The sequence below is a fragment of the Rosa chinensis genome, chromosome 4 (genome assembly GCF_002994745.2).
Source record: "Rosa chinensis cultivar Old Blush chromosome 4, RchiOBHm-V2, whole genome shotgun sequence".
NCBI lineage: Eukaryota > Viridiplantae > Streptophyta > Magnoliopsida > Rosales > Rosaceae > Rosa > Rosa chinensis.
This window is the reverse complement of record NC_037091.1, coordinates 3,986,211-4,004,436: the sequence shown is the minus strand read 5'-3', so window position 1 is coordinate 4,004,436 and position 18,226 is coordinate 3,986,211. Positions and strand designations below refer to the sequence as shown.

The 18,226-nt window shown below is 35.6% G+C and overlaps 2 long non-coding RNA genes across 2 annotated transcripts; both read left to right on the top strand.

The window, feature by feature from the left end:
- Positions 1-6,131: 6,131 nt before the first annotated feature.
- LOC121052793 lies at positions 6,132-7,609 on the top strand. The gene is made up of 2 exons (XR_005810134.1): positions 6,132-6,388; positions 6,843-7,609. It is a non-coding gene; the product is annotated as an uncharacterized LOC121052793 (long non-coding RNA).
- Positions 7,610-9,203: 1,594 nt separating this feature from the next.
- LOC121052794 lies at positions 9,204-9,822 on the top strand. The gene is made up of 3 exons (XR_005810135.1): positions 9,204-9,331; positions 9,586-9,670; positions 9,778-9,822. It is a non-coding gene; the product is annotated as an uncharacterized LOC121052794 (long non-coding RNA).
- The last annotated feature ends 8,404 nt before the right edge of the window (positions 9,823-18,226 follow it).

Sequence of the window (18,226 nt, the reverse complement as noted above, 5' to 3'; positions counted from 1 at the left end):
CGTTCGTCTCTCTCTTACAGGTCTCTGAGATCTCCTTTTGTTTTATTTCCCAGTTGATGGATTTCATGGGAAGGAAAGATTATTAATTTTGCTTTTGGACTATCTAATTAAGTATATATTGGGGAACATTCAAAAACTTTGTAACATGCAAAACCACTTTAACTGAAGTAGTAGATTTTGGACATGCGATTAGATATACAAGATTGAATTCACTAAAATATCTAAAATCTTGTTTCCATTGGATTAGGTTTATACGTCGCAAAGTTTGCGGAATGCCTAACCAAAGTAGTACATATCAAAGTATCAGTGCTCAAAAGTAGTTCACATTACTAAACAAAGCTGGAAATCAAACATTCACTTACAAAGGCCTTGCACTTCATTCCTTTGGATCTGCAATACCCGGAAAATGTGCAGTTCTGTCAGCAACATATAAGAATGATCTCAAGAAAGTCAAAGGCAGACTATAATTCGTTCTGCTTAATTCTAGATCTTTTGCGTTCAGTGAATGACCAAAACAGAGTTGTTAGCAAAATTTCCAGTATGCGAAGACCTATGGAGAGAGATGAAGCTGTGTAGAAACGCAGTGTATGCACAAGCTGTAACTTCAAGGACATGATATTGGTGTTTATATGTTCAGCAAACAAATATTCTCACACAGAAACTTATTTAAATTCTTAACACAAGAAAAGGACAGACAACAAAGCAGTCCAGTGCAGACTGAAATTTCCAAAGGCTTCTTTCTTGATACAGTTCTGTTATAATAAATTACATTGGTCCAAGGAAGTCATCATTGATAATCTTTACTTGGTTCCTTCTTCTTATGATGATCGATCACCATACATCCGGAATTGGTAAAGAGACCAAAAGAGAACTAAACGAGGTTCAAGGGGCCTAATATTCTAATATTCAAATCAGTTTGAAGCTATTTTGTTCACTCCGTTCTTGCAGGATCCTTCAAGCTGCTAGGTAGACTGGTTTTGCAGTACCTTTAGATAGGAATTTAGTATCTTCGCTTCTGAAAAGCTAATCACTAGTATAATTAGTTTATAAATCACAAGATTGCAGTTATGGATGCATTCTGCAAACCAAATTAGTAAATAGTAAAGTAAAAAACAGAGTTTTGGTGCCTTTTTGTTTGGTAAGATACAGTATTTGGAAAATCACTCAACCCAAAGAGGAAATCCAAGACTTCTATTACCCCATTAGCAATACATATATATATACATATATAAATATATATATATCGCTTTCTACCATACTAGCTATATGTTCATGTTCATAATTTTCTCCCACTCTTCTCTCTGTGGTAATCGTTACTCCATGCAGAGCATGTAGAAGATTGCTAGTATATACTAAGCTTCTATGATGAATACGCAGACTGTGCTTCTTCTCTTCCATCTGTTCGTACAGTTCGAACATTTAAAAATTCATAAACAGAGGAAAGCGGTCACCGTTGATGACTCTACAGTCTTAATGCCTCCACGGTAGTTTATCTAATTTTTAGATGCAAGACATGATTACATATTGGTCACTGTCAATATTAATCCATAGGGCGAAGGCATAACCTTCTGCCCTTCTGGTATACAGCGTCAATACAAATATAGAACAAAACTATACCCTACATATATGTCATCCCATCTACACAAAACTACTTTACTGAGGTAGGAAATTAGAACATTTACAGTATTTTGTTGCTTTGCATCTGCAATGCCACCTGCAGTAGTTGCCTGAAAATGTGCATGCCTGTCAAGAATAACATATAGGCGGCAATAGAATACTATGTAGTATGTACAAGTATTAATGTCTGATATAAGAAAACTGATCCATTTTAGCTGCAAAAGACCAAGCCGGGTATCTTTTCTTTTCTTTGGTCAGGAAAAGACCAGATAGATGTTAGTATCCTGACATATATGGAGAGAGAAGAACCTGTGTAGAAACAAAGAGTGTGTGCACTGTATTTCCTACGGCCGAAACACTTGTGTCAGCTAATTCTGTTCATAGTGACAACTTTTCAGTTTTTGCTTCAGGTAGAAAAAATGACATGTCTGGTTCCTAATATATGTCACTATCTCTATTTTCTCACAACGGAGGAAAAAGATTGGATTATGAGACAAAGTTAACGATCCAAATTTTGGCTAAATATATTGTAGCCTTGATAAGAGAGAGTGAACATATAATGCTGCAACTTCAAACCAACTGTATTCCTCTTTTTGCTTATGGTGTATATGCATACAGTGTTTTAGAATTCATTTAACACTGACTAAATTTTGCTGGATTTCCAACAGTAAATATTCAGTGACTGCTAACTTTATATGGACATCTGGGAAACAAGTTCCACCGTTCGAGACATAAGAATCTACGCAATCTAGGTAATTGATCATTTTAGAAAGCTTGTGCTACATATTTGATTATATCAAACCACACCACTGATAATTGAATTTGCTGAAAGAAATATTACTAATGTAATTAGTAAGTAGGTTTTTACATGGGAACAGAGTCATAGATTCCATCCTTACACGAAGCTAAAGCCTCCATTACGGATGATTTTCATCATCCCTGGAATAAGGATTATTATGTAAAGCTAGAAAAAGTTTCTTATTGGCAAACTCAACATATATCTTGAAGGTATTGTTCCTAAGATTGTAAGATATGACCTTACCAGGCATAAGCAACAACACATCATCTGTTGAAGAATCCTCAACCTCATTATCTTTTTCCTCTGGGCGACAGAGGCAAAAGACAGCAAAAGCATTATTCGAATCAGGAAAAGCTGCGAATACTGAATTAAGATCAACAAAGTACTTGATAAACGAGCCGCAATAGTCCCTCTCCATCTCAATTACCTCAAATTCAGTATTACAAAGTTCATAAGTCTCAATCAATCACCTCAAACTCAGTATTACACTTGGGATTCTGGTACTAGCAGCGAGTGGCAGTGTACGCCGTTGCAACAATGGCAGTGGCGACCATATTTGGTGGAATGCCAACTGCGGTGGTGTTCATGGTAAGGGTTGCAGTTGTGACAAAGAGGAGTTGTGACGGTGTTGGTGAGTGGTGACACCGTCATGGTGGTTGATGTGGTTCAAACTTCAAAAAAAAAAAGAAAAGAAAGCAGCAATCCCACTAAACAATAAATACAACCTAAGATTTGAGGTTTGATATAAGTATTTAGCAGGAGCAGGTTAAATTAACTCTTTTATGTGAAGTAGTTACAGTTAAGGACCTTTGAATCAGAAGATGCCCATTTAGGCTAAAAGTGTCTACACATTGTACCTATAGGATTAAGCACTAGGTTTACTTAGGAGGCTTTATATTCTCTGCCCTTCGAGGCATTCTCTTGTTGTATTTATGTGATATCTGTTTTAGTGCAGTTGTGTTTCTTCTCCTGCTAATTCTTGGAGCAACTGGAGGAGCTTACTATGGGGTGGTCCCCATTTAGTCATTTACATGTGGATCAAAGATCAAATTGTTCCAAAGGGCAAACGGCAAACCTATCTGAAATGGGAGTTAGAAAATGGGAAAGGATTGTTAGCATTCTCATCCTTTTTCACTATGATTACAGTTTGACCAGTGAAAGCCTTCTTACTGTATAAGATTTCACATTTTTCTTTTTCTTGGTGCGTTGCATAAAAATGGGAAAGCTGTTCATTGCCTACATTGGGACTTCTAAAGAATTTCCCTCTGATAACTATGGGAAAATGTATATCACATCAGTGGCAAGAATAGATTGTCTTGGGTACCAGGGATGTGTAGATCTAAAATAGATAGCCTAAATAATCTATCTAAATCAGCTGTTAAATTTCTTCTACTGTATATGATTATGACAACCCCAAATAACAGCAAAACTATTGAATAAGATGAATGAAATGTTCCCATTGTAACTATGAAATTTGTAATAAAAAGCAGAGTAGATGCCAAACAGCTGAAATTTATATGGACTGTATGTGTTTTATCGTCCCACACAAGCTAAACTCTCAATGTAAGGAAAGAGAACAACCTCATCCCTCAAGTATTCGTCATCTAAAGCAAGAAAATATTCCTCATTGGCTAACTCCACAGATTTTTTGAAGGCCTTATTCCTCAGACTATTAGTTAAGACCTTACCTGGCATATGTAACAAAAGATCAGCTGAATAATCCTCCTCATTATCATTTTCCTCCTCTTGAGAGAGGCTCAAGACGACAAAAGCATTCGAATCAGGAAGAGCTGTGAATAGCGGATTAAGATCAACATGATACTTGACAAACCAGCCAGAGTAGTCCCTCTCCATCTCCATCACATCAAATTGGGTCTTACAATGCTCATAAGTCTCAATCAAATACAAACCATGAAGAGAAGTTTATAGTATTTTCGTCACTCACGAAGAGAAGTTTTAAATACATACTCTTAATTACTTAATACACACTCCTAATTACTTAATATATACTCCTTACTCAATATATCTATCATTTAATTTCTCATTCTAACATTTTACTAAATACACAATCCAAATTACCTAAAATATCCTTAAACTTAAAAACCATGAAATACACTATTATTTAACATTTGATTAGTATATATAATTGACCATATTAATTACTTGTGTTAGTTATTGGGAAATCCATAAGAATTCATTATTGTTCCCTTTAAAGTTCAAATAGATGCTCAGAAATAGGTTTTTTATTATTTGAGTTCTCATCCACTAAACATACTTTTGATCAAGTATAAAATTTTGAGACGTCGAACATTCAACCAAAATTGTATCAGTAGTTTCTCTACAACGGCAGAACTATGAAGTTCTCATTGGATGGTCAAACACATTAACAATTACAAAGTTTTATACATGTGATGTTTTATATTAGATAATAAATTGTCTAATAATCACTTTTAGATAAAAAAAAAAAAAAAAAAACTAAAAAGTGGGAGTAAAGCGATATGTTTTAAAAATATTTAGGCTTAGTTTGGGATTGCTGTGCTGTGGGAAGAAACACTTCCGAATTTGCTGTGAGAGGAAGCACTTCCGAACTTGCTGTAAGAAGAAGCAGCTGAGGTGTTTGGTAAACTGTTTTTAAAAGTGCTGTGAAAATGAAAAGCAATTTCTAAGTATTTGGTAAGTTGCAAGGTAAAAGTGCTTTGGCTGGGTATAATTACCAAAACGGTCATACATGTTAAGATATACTACTAAAATACATAATTTTGTTTTTTGATTATGTAACCATACCAAACAAAAAAATTTCTCATGTATTATCCTTGTACCCTTGCTTGGACAGAATAAAAGATTTAATTTAAACCCTTCTATATGCATATTATGTTTTACTATTTGGGTATTCCTTTTCTTCTAATGTATGGCACTTGATCACATGTAAATATCAAAGCTTGAACATGAACACCATCGATAACGCCAATTAGTGAAAAGTATTGTTATAACAATAAATTTGATCAAGGTTGTTCCCACTTGATTTCAAAATTCTAAATTACATGGTATCTCACCCCTTTTTAATTACAATTCATTTAAGAATTTTTTTTTTTAGGGGAATGGAAGACTGATCCATTGATATAAAATCATACGACCTCACTCGGTCAAGCATGAAGGGTACAAACACCCCTCATCTTACAATCGTTGCTCAAGTAGTGCACTGACTGCACATGAAAAATGACTACTAGCCTAGACTACTACGCCTTGAACAATAAGAAGCTACAACACCAAAAAAATCAGTACATCCGCCTAAGACCCTTATGGTGTACATCAGTTGTGAGATCCCAAATTTTAAAGTTGGTCAAATTTTATTTTTTAGCTTAGAAGTAGAAACTAGAGGTTGTCACGAGTTCGCAGCATTTTTCGGTATATTTTTTTGGTTCCCGAGCTATTTTTAAGGAATTTTTGAATTTTGGATGCAAAACAAATTAGGTGGCGATGTGGCGACACACTATTGGTCGATAGGCTGACTTGGAGACCAAGTAGCAACAGCCAAACGTGTCTTGCATGTGCAAGATTAGTTTGACACATGTCAAGTGGTGGCACTATGTTTGTTATATGCTTGACAAATGGCACAAGCTTGATGATGGATGATTTTGGTTTGGACAAGTGACCTATTTCTATTGGTGTTCTTTCCCTATATATAGGATTCAGCCATTTCTTCTTCCGTACCCATTTCTTTGGAGAGAGCTTGTCTCTCTTACTTCTCTCTCCTCATTTTCTCTCTCTAGCTTTTTTGGAGAGAGACTTCGGCGGATCATAACTTTTGATCCGTAACTCCGATTTAGGATCCGCAAAAAGCTACGGATTCGTCTTGATGTCCTCTTTATATCCATAGAGGTTTGAGCTAGATCCAACGGTGATTTCTTGAATGCTCGTTTTAGGAGGCTCGGTTAATGATCGGTATTCTAAGAGGCGATTCAGATTTTCGAGGTGAGTGGATTTGTGTAATATGTTTTAAATATTCTTATTTTCTACAAAAATGGTGGAAATGTATGATTTTAGCTATTTACGAAATATCTCTCTATTTTCAAGTGAAACATGTCTGTTTGCGAAATATGTGGAGTTTATATATATTATGTGCTGGATCCATTGTTTGACTAGTCATGGAATATGAGAACTTCTTGATTGATTATGCCGAAGTAAGGATGTGTCACACGGTGGTATAGGGCTAGAGAAGGCCATTAGGGTGCCCGTGGTGGTCACTAAATTGAAGGATAATCAATAGAAGGGATGATGCGATGTGATGAATTGTTGTGCATTGATATGTATAAGATATTCTACTTTCTAGCATGTGTAAAATGACATGGCTTTACTGGCATATTACATGATCTACTCACTGAGTGCGTGGTTTTGCTCACCCACCCATCTCTAATACGTTTTGCAGAGAAGTACTTAGGTTTTGACGAGCCTTGAATGAAGAGCCTAGAAGGAAGATTTTATTTACATTCTGCTTTGTAACACTCACACCTCAGATTCAGGGTCAGGTGCTTAAATTCCACCGACACCGGGTCCGGGGCGTGACATCAGTACTGATCCATGGGCACATTGTAACGTCCTAAAGAACAAAGTATACAGGGTTAAGACCCACTGCACCCACCTGTAAGAGATGGAACATTATTAGACAAAAGAAATAACAACAAAAAAAAGAAATTAGGCCCAAAACACAGCCCAGACCCAAAGGCACTCAAACCCTAGCCAAACTTCCAAGCTGCATCAGCCACCACGCCTCCACCACGGTTACAAGACTCTAGCCACCGCCACGAGTAGCCGTCGGCCACCATCCACTCCTCCATTATCGCCAGCACGCCGACAAGAGCACCTCCCGTCCTCCCCGCATGGTTCCGAAACACCCATCAGATCGGAGAACTTCGATCCGAAAAAGCCTGTCGAAACCCCGCCTCACACTAACCTGCCAGCCACCGCCTATCAAGGGATAGAACACCGGTACCAGCAGGTTGCTCCCTCTAGAATCTCTTAGCGATCAGAAAACGCAGGACCACCACAAGGCTTGCAAGCTCGTCAAGGTTCGATCTACGCCGCCGCAGCACAGGCTGAGATATGGCTAGCAAAAAAAAGATCCCCGCCCGGCTGCACTCACCAACCAGGCAAAAGCCTGACAAGGCGCGGGAGCCGCCGGACGAGAGCCTCCAAGCTTACCCAAAAACCCTAGCGGCCCTCTACTTTCGAGAGAGAGAGAGAGAGAGAGAGAGAGAGAGAGAGAGAGAGAGAGAGAGAGAGAGACCAAATATATTTTGGCATTAGAGACTGAGAAAAATTTAAATTAATTAGATGGTTTCTAACTTTATTCTTGTTTTAAATGTGGATGCCATGTATAGAAATTCATTGTGTTTATAATTATAGAATAATATAAGGAACATATGATTATTATTATTATTATTTTTCTTTTAATACATACATGTCTATTTTGGTCATTTAACCTACCTATAAAATCTGATTTGAAATATAAAATAATAGGGATGTGTAATAAGTAGTTTGGGGTGTGTATTTAAAATTTCTCACTCGCGAATCTTGGAGAAAGAAAAATTGTTGAGTTTTCGCCTTCATTTGGTCTCTGCCTTTTTTTTTTTTTTAATTGGATTTGATATTATTAGTCATCAAAGTCATAAAACAGGCCAGAGTCTAACATGCACTTATACAAGAAATCCGATAAAACCAGATAATCCTATCTAAGCCAAAACTAAACTCATTAAAGTCTAAATGGATGCTCGCTGGAAAGCAAGCCTAAAACAAGCAAGAACAACCTCGCTACTCTAAGGAAAAATCAATCATCTAGTCTAATCTGTCAGCACGCAATTGTGGTACAAATAACAACTAGAAACATCTTAGAATAACCCATAGAGAGTACTCCAACTTTAGAAGGCTTGTAACCAGATGTCTAATAGCAAAGGGACTTAAGAAAATGCTAGCTCCTTCCCCTTAGAGTGAGAGAGTCAGCACCGTCCTCAACCTCTTCAGGAGCCAACAACTTGAGTATTATGTTAAATTTCGTTTTATAAATGGATTGCAGTGATGGTATTTGTACTACTTGGTCTCTAATCAATCGATAATAGTCCTACTATCTTTTCTATGGTTTGTTTTCTTCAACTGAATTCTTTTCTCCTTGTAAACACGAGAATCTGAAAGCAAATAAGATGCAGACACGTGTACAAAAAATAATAATTTTATTAATTTAAGTGCGGGTTACAATCTTTGGTAATCCTCTGATTCTATCTCCGACGATGAATTTCACTCAAGGGCTTGACGCTTGATCTTGAGTGGTACGATGATCACAAGAGTTGACATGTGACGAACGCTTTGGCTTGAAGTTGGTGAGGAACTAGCTATTTGACAGCTTGATGGTTCTTCATGAGCTTGGGAGGCTTCAGAAATTTTGAGTGTTTTCTTCTCGTTTTTGGCTGAAGTCCTTCTCTTAATTTGAGAAGGGGTATTTATAGTGTCAGCGTCTCTCTTCATTTGGAATGCCTTGATGACACGTAATTAATTGCATTTTCCTTAATAACATAATCAAATCAATCAGCCCTAATTAACTGATTTAATCACGATTATTAAGAAATTATCCAATTAATTTGATAGCTAATTTTAATTGTATTTCATTAATAGCATAATCAAATCAATCAGTTTTATTTAACTGATTTAATCACGACTATTAAGGAATTAGCCAATCAATTTGATGACTGATTTTCATCTTGATTATCAATTTAAATAAATTGACACAATTGCTAGCTAGAGCACCGACTTCCAGAATATTGGGTAATGGTTCTTTCCAGTGGTGTCTGAGATTTCGCACAGCGATTCCCATCTATTGACCCATCTCTTCAGCAAGAAGGTCACCGGTGAAAGCAGTGTTGGGAGGTAACAATTCTCAGAAAATTTATGTCATGAGCACATTTTGCTTTATTAATAGAGCACAACTGTATTAGAAGGTGGAATATTAATATATCACATGCAACAAACAGTCTGTAGTCTGCACAACCATATGCTTAAACTGGAATTTATGATCCATCCCACAGTGTGCGCTTAATTTCGTACACTGTAGTAAGCACCCCCATTGTCTCTAAACCTGGTCATGCACATGTTGAATTATGTTTGCATTTCTTTCATGACAGCAACGAAGTCGCTAGGTGCGAGGGACGGGCCGTCTCTCATTGGGATCTGAGCTGCTTGTCACCAATGCAGTGCTTGAGTAGTGAGGTAGCGAACTCCATCCTTATTCACTTTAATTACAATATGATTGAAAATGTTGTTTACGATCTCAGATTGAGTTAATTACATTCAAATGGGGTTTCTACCACACTCAGGTTGTGAACATAATTGCTACTTACCTGTTTGATAGGGGATCCGACAACTGGTTCATGCCTACTTCATTTTCTGTATGTTTCACAGACATTGCTAGGACCATTTTTTTAAAGAAATCTATATAGTCTGATATTATTTGATTTAACCTACATGTTGCTCTTGAACTATTTTAGGAACTTGCGAAGAAGTGTTGATCAGGGATGCAGGTGCAAGGAGTTGTGCCTTCTACCATTAAAATACTGAGAAGATGTCATGCCAGAAAGTAGATTCTATACTTATGAATTAAGTGGATTCTATACTTACGAATTATTTGTTTCACGGGTATTTGTATCATGTATGTCATTCTGAAAAGTTATTTCATGTGCGCAGATATTTTTTACCATTTATGACGCTGAACTGAAGCATTGGTTTTTGGCTGTTCTTAACATACCGAATAGTAGCGCTTCCTTTACTCCACACTTTTGGTATCGGTCTACTTTAGTATCAATTCTTTTAAATCAAAGTTTGTCCTACAATCAAAGGGTGATGGTGAGTAATTATATGATGGAAGTGGTTTGTGTCACCGACCCTGTATCACTTAAGCCATAAAAACAAGAAACAACCAACGCAACAAAATAAACTGCATTTATCTGTTTTCAGTTGTTTTCAGCATCTTATCAACAATAACAGCATCAACCAAAACATATCTGCAGACGCCCCCAATAAAAAATAAATCCCCTGCTCTGAAATTTATATTACTAGGAGGTTTACCCTAGACCCTAATTCTTTCACCCAATAAACATTCGGATACTGCAATCATCTTATTGCATGGAAATATATTGCTTCACAAGAATTCTGCCATTCATGATCCGTACAAAAGAGCTAAGGGTTAACTCAAACACAGAATGCATACACCCACTATAACAAGCGACCCATCAATCACACAAAGCAAATACATGCACTTAATCCCCTGTATGCATCTCATCAGTATATACACCTGCTCAATCCAGATTCACTTTCATCGTCACCGGATGCATTGACATAAAAATCTCTTATTTACCGGATCTAAACTCCTCAGAAATTTGATACTGGCTACAGCGAGCAAACAAACCGTGGAACTAAAAATCCTCTGGGCTCTGCGGTTTGGTGGCTCTCGGAATAAGTTCATCGATATCGGGTCACAGTATCCTCCTTAGCTCCTCTTGGCTCTTACCACTGTAAGCAAGACTCTGACGACGTGGCTACTTCTCCAGCAAGACTCTGTCGTGGCTGCTTCTCATTCGCTACAAAATTGAATACACCTTTTACCTCTTCCACGGCAAATTACGTTGCTGCCCTTCGTTTTTCACACTGACAGAAGTAAATGATCCGTTAGCGTCCGTTTGCCCGTTAATTACAGAATTGTCCACAATTTCGAACTATGTGGACAGGACGCTGCCACGTCGCATGGTCCCACTTCGGCGTAGCCCAGACGCACCCCTCAATATCAGCTTTAAGAAACAAATGCAAAAGTTGAGCATTGCAGAGCTTTCAAACCGTATGACGCGATCTTGTGGAGACTCCCCTATTCGGAGGACAATTTAGCTGACATGATCTAAAAATTACTCTCAGACAAGTAAATAATGACTCATTTTTTTATTTTTCATGTTTTTCTCGGACAAGTAAATAAATGTCCTCTCGTCAATAAGTAATTAATTTTTTTTTAATTGCTCGATGTCCAAAATAATTAACAATGTGCTGTCTGTCATGTAACAATTTATTTTCCAACAGTAGTATGTAAGCTTTAGCTTTTGAGATTGGTGGGCAAGACACCAGTTTAGTTATCGATAAAGTTTGAGCTCTAAAGCAAGTATCATCTGAGCTCTAAAGAGCGGATACCATAAAACTTTTGAAACACACCACACCTAATTGATCAGAGGCAAATGCAGTAAACGGTAAATTTTTACGATAAAAGCAATGAGAAGGAACTAAAATTTTTTAAACACTCCAGTCCTAATTGATCGAAGGCAAAAGCATTATCAGCTGGAAGTGGAAAGCCTCTCCCAAATTGTCTGAATCCTCAAGGTTATCACTAATCCTAAACAATGCTTCGGCATTGGTAACAAGTCACTCACATATTCAGCTTCCTGATTACAATTCCATCAATTCGCCAGAAACACCACCTTAATTTGAAACTGATTAATAATCAAAACTTCAAAATAAACAACGCCTAATTACTTGCTAGTCTATTATTTGTTCCAATTCAGTTACGCATCATCCAACGATGTTGACACGTGTCGGCAGGTTCGCGGTTCATACGTGATGGCTTGGTGAGACGTTTCATATTGTCTGCTACTAGCTAGTCTACAGCAAATTGGATGTAGATTGTTGTTTGCTGGTATATATATGTATTTTATTTCTTTTAATCTATAATTATTGAAAACAAAATCATATATGATGACTTACTCTTAAGGCTAAGCTAGAAAAAGAGCCCACTACCTAAACAGATTTATATATTCATTTTGGTGACACACGCTAAACAAATCAGACACGGACAATGTAGATAAAATGATGAATGGTTGAGAATATTGTAATCCACCAAACACTAATTTGTTTGCCTTTAGATAATTATCCTAATTAGAATTGGTGTTATTTAGACCTGTAAATAGACCGGATTTTGATCTGAACCCACTCCAGATAGGTGGCTATTGGACGGGTTTGGATCGAAAATTTTGATCCGTTGATCTGTTAATGATCCGAATCCTTTAACCCGTTTATTTAACGGATCAAATACGGATTTAGGTCGATCCGATCCGTTAATGATCCGGCCCCTTTTTGTAATAATAAAATATTATTTTTTTAAAATATAAAATATAAAATATGAAGAATTTCTAATACACATTTTTTGCATAAATCTAAGGGACAGTCCATCACCCAAGATTTCAAGAAGCATTAAGAACTTTGATAATGTAATTCTACTTTTGGTGATACTTTTCATGTTGTGTTAATATTTTATTAATATCTTATGAGGTATCATGATATAAATTTAATATTACTATTTAAAATTTTAAAATATTTGAAATTATAAATAGGTCAGATTAGCGGATCGGGTATCCGTTAATCTGACGGATACGGATTTGGATCAAGCTATTAATGATCCGCTGGGTTAACGGAGCAGGTTTGGATCAATTTTTTTTTTAAGTAAAAGGATTTGGATTTAGGTCGATCCGATCCAAATTCGGTCCATTTACAAGTCTAGGACTGTTATTATTTTACCTCATTACACGCATAATTACCGAAAATTCTTCTATGCTCCGAGCTTGCCATGCTTGGGCACGTCAGCTTATTATGGAACGTTGGATATCAAGTCTAAAATCTAACGGTTTAAATTGTTAACCAGGTGACCTGCTCTCCTATTCTATGTCTGACATTCACACCAGACGACAAAGTTCATATTCAAGAAGGAAGCACCTGATTCCAGATCTGTAATCTGTTCGATGGATAGCAGAGATAGATGAGTTTGTCCAGTCCAAGATGATTAGTTTCTGAAAGGAGGGGGAGAGAAGGTTTGATGTAGTCAAAATGATCACATTCTGATTTCTGAAGGCATGGCATTCCTCTTGCGTAGAATCGGGTGCAATTAAATCTACACATATGGTGCCGAGTCATGGGATTTAAACCCCGCTGCAAGTTGCTTTGGTCTTTTTGTATGAGACAAGAAAATGTAATTTGATTGTGAATTTTGGAGATTTCAACTAAGCCAAGCCATGGGTATGCATACAATAATTGAACTACCAACATGAGTCCTCCTTTTTTAACTAGCTGCACAGTTTTGAATAAGTAAACCACAACGAGAGGAACTCTAAAACTCACCAAGTTGTTGGTTGTGAATTTTGATTGAATCCAGAAAAGTGTAAACTTCGAGGCCTCCGGCAGAGTCAGAATTGTTTGGGTTATCTCCGTTTCTCTTTATCGATGAATAATGGAGTCCGACAGGAGGAACCGTTTATTTGATTTTTACTACTGCGTTTTGCCTCACTTTTCAATCATGGCCAGACGAGGCCAGCCGCATCTACAAGTTATAGAGATTGGAAGATGTGAAGAACCCATAAAAGGAAGGTGGAAGAAGAATCTAACACTATTTATATTTCAATTGAAACATAAGTGTTCAAGAGAGATTGATTGGCATGGTGATGAAGCAACGTAGCTATTGAGTTGGCTGCGAAAGGTCGAGTCACATGGGCTGCACTTATTCGGTTTTTTTTTTTTTACAAATTCATTGGTGTTTTTTGACATAGGGCAATTTAATTTGTTTCACTTTTTTTTATTTAGCTTGTTAAAACAGTGTAAAAAATTATAATAAATAGATTAATTAAATTATACTAAAATTTTTACTTTTTATAATAAGAAATAATAAATACTCATTTTAATTTTAATGGTGGAGATAGACTTTTTGGATAAAAAAAAAATCTTATTTTGATTAAAATAAGTAAGCATTTTAATTTTAATAAGTAATCGATAGATTTGACACTATCCTTGTATTTACTAATGTCAAATCTATCAATTTGCAATAATTTTTTGATCACACAAAATTTTTATATGAGCATATTAGTTTTATGTGGCTTTTAGGATTTAGAGTTGACCTAGTAGATCGAGACCCAAACGACAACGAAAATAGCTGAAATTTTGACCACTTCTATTTATTATTATCATGATAACATCCAACGGTCGATTTTGATAAAGTCTATTTCCTCCACGTTGTTGCTCATAGAAAGTATACTTTTCGATACAACTAATAAACTAGTTAGACTACATTAGTAGACATATAAGGATTTTGTGCAGTCCAAATAATCAAAATTGGAAATCGATAAATTTTACATTGCCTATCTATTTATAGCATATTAATAGATACTGTGTAAAAAAATTAATCCGATCCGCCGTCTTTTCGACATGAAATAAACTGGTCAACTCTTTAAAAGTTTTTACTTCCCCATCTATTTATAGCGTATTAATATGTATTGTGTAAAAAAATTAACTCATTCTGCTGTCATTTCGAGATGAAATAAACCGGTCAACCCTTTAAAAGCTTATACTTCCCTAAGAGGAGCCGACCCTTAAGGAGACAAAATTCTCAAAATTTTTACATTAGTTGATTTAACTTCTACCCACGAGAGCATGAGAGCTGGCAGATCAAAAAAATAAGTTACGAGTGAGCGGTTATGAGCATATTAGTTTTATGTGATATTTAAGGTTTAGGGTTGACTTACTAGATCGAGACCCAAACGACGACGAAAATAGCTGAAATTTTAACTCTAACCACTTTTTCTTATCATAATAACATCCAATGGTCAATTTTGATAAAGTCTATTTCCCCCATCTAGTTGCTTATGGAAGGTCAATTTTCTTATATAACCAAACAAGTTGGACCACATTAGTAGGCATATAAGGATTTTGCGCGATCTAAAGATTTGTAATTGAAAATAGATAAATTTAACATTACACATCTATTTATAGCATATTCATAGGTACTATGTAAAAAAATTAACCCGATCCGTCGTCACTTCGACATTAAATAAAGCGGTCAACCATTTATACACTTATAACTCCCTAAGGAAAGCTTAACCACGAGTAGATAAACTTTCTGAAATGCTTACATTAGTTAATATAGCTCATAGCCACGAGAGTGTGAGAGCTAACAGATCGAAAAGATAAGTTGCGAGTCAGCGGTTATGAGCATATTAGTTTTATGTGGTATTTAGAGTTTAGGGTTGACCTAATAGATCGAGACCTAAACGACAACGAAAATAGCTGAAATTTTGACCATAACCATTTCTTCTTATCATGATAACATCCAACGGTCAGTTTTGATAAATTATATTTCCTCCATGTTGTTCCTCATGGAAGGTATATTTTTCTATACAACTAATAAACAAAGTTGAACTTCATTAATAGACATACAATGATTTCATGTGAACCAAAAAATTGAAACTGGAAATCGATAAATTTGACATTACCCATCTACTTATAGTGTATTAATAGATACTGTATAAAAAAGTTAAGCAGATCCGCTGTCATTTAGATGTCAAATAAAGTGGTTAAACATTTATGCACTTATAACTCCCTAAGGGGAGCTTAATCACGAGTAGATAAACTTTCTGAAAATTTTACATTAGTTGGTATAGTTCATAGAGACGAGAGTGTGAGAGGTGACAGATTGAAAAAAGAGGTTGCGAGTGAGCGGTTATGAGCATATTAGTTATACGTGGTATTTAGGGTTTAGGGTTGACCTAATAGATTGAGACGCTAACGGCGACGAAAATAGCTAAAATTTTGACCATAACTATTCCTTCTTATCATGATAACATCCTACGGTCGATTTTGATAAATTCTATTTCCTACACATCGTTTCTCATAGAAGGTATACTTTCCATCACAAACTAGTTGTACCATATTAGTAGACATATAAGAATTTTGTGCAATACAAAAAATTAAAATTGGAAATCAATAAATTTGACATTACCCATCTATTTATAGCATATTAATAGGTATTGTGTAAAAAAATTAACCCGATCCGCCGTCATTTCGACATGAAATGAACTGGTCAACCCTTTAAAAGCTTATACTTCCCTAAGGGAAGTTGACTCTTGAGGAGATAAAATTCCTGAAATTTTTACATTAGTTGATATAGCTCCTACCCACGAGAGCGTGAGAGCTAGCAGATCGAAAAAATAAGTTACGAGTGAGCAATTACGAGCATATTAGTTTTATGTGGTACTTAAGGTTTATGGTTGACTGACTAGATCGAGACACAAACGACTACGAAAATAGCTAAAATTTTGACCATAACCATTTCTTCTTATCATGATAACATCCAACGGTCAATTTTGATAAAGTCTATTTCCTACACATTGTTGCTCATGGAAGGTATACTTTTCATTAAAACTAATAATCTGGTTATACCACATTAGTATACATAGAAGAATTTTGTGCAATCCATAAAATGAAAATTGGAAATCGATAAATTTGACATTACCCATCTATTTATAGCGTATTAATAGGTATTGTATAAAAAAATTAACCCGATCCGCCGTCATTTTGACATGAAATGAACTGATCAACCCTTTAAAAGCTTCTACTTCCCTAAGGGGAGCCGACCCTTGAGGAGATAAAATTCCCAAAATTTTTACATTAGTTGATATAGCTCCTACTCACGAGAGCATGAGAGCTGACAGATCGAAAAAATAAGTTACGAGTGAGCGGTTATGAACATATTAGTTTAATGTGGTATTTAAGGTTAGGGTTGACCTACTAGATCAAGACCCTAACGACGACTAAAATAACTGAAATTTTGACCATAACCATTCTTTCTTATCATGATAACATCCTACGGTCGAGTTTGATAAATTCTATTTCCTGCACATTGTTGCTCATGGAAGATATACTTTTCATTACAACTACTAAACTAGTTATACCACATTAGTAGACATATAACAATTTTGTGTAATCCAAAAAATCGAAATTGGAAATAATGTAATTTTTACATCCAACAGTCAGTGTCCCAAGCCTTGTTTTAGGTAACGGTCTTGCCATTTGAAGGGTGTAATTAATGAAAATAGAGTTATAAATGGGGTTGAAGCATATATGAAATTGGATCTTGATAGGAAGTCTAAAATAATGTAATTCTCATGTCCATTATTTCCATTAACGGTCTTGTTTTTTGAAGGGTGTAGTTAATAAAAAATAGGGTTATAAAGCCTTATTTGGTTGATCTAGGGGATCAGGTTCGAAACATATATGAAATCACATCAATTTTGCACTAGAAGCCTAAAATTATATAATGCTTACATCCAACGGTAATTTTTCAAGCCTTGTATCCGTTAACGATCTTGCCCTTTGAAGTGTCTAGTTAATAAAAATATGGCTATAAAGACTTTCGGTTGACCTAGGAGATAAGGGTCGAAACATATACCAAATTGGATCAATTTTGGATAGAAAGCCTAAAATAATGTAATTAATTTTTGCATCCAATAGTCAGTGTCCAAAGCCTTGTTTACTTTGCAATAGACCCAAAGTTCTACATTATAACAGTTTATTTTATTTTTTCTCTTAAATAACTCTTTAACCTAAATTTAACGAAGGGATGTTCTATTCATACCTCTAAAATTGGTATTTGTATCTCTCTCTTTTTCCAAATTATAGTTGACTTTGTCAACTCATGCCAAATTACCAATAAGGACACAAAAGAGGAAAAAAAAAACTTTATTTTTTTATAAATACTCGTTACTCTTCATACTTTTACATTAAAAACAGTTTAGTCCAAAATTTTAAAATTAAACAGTTTAGTCCTTATTCTTTTTAATTCTCATACAACAGGTCCTAAAATGACTATTATACCCCTCACTTTCTCTCTCTCTCTCTCTCTCTCTACATATATATATATATATATATATATATATATCTCTCTCTCTCTCTCTATATATATAGATACACACA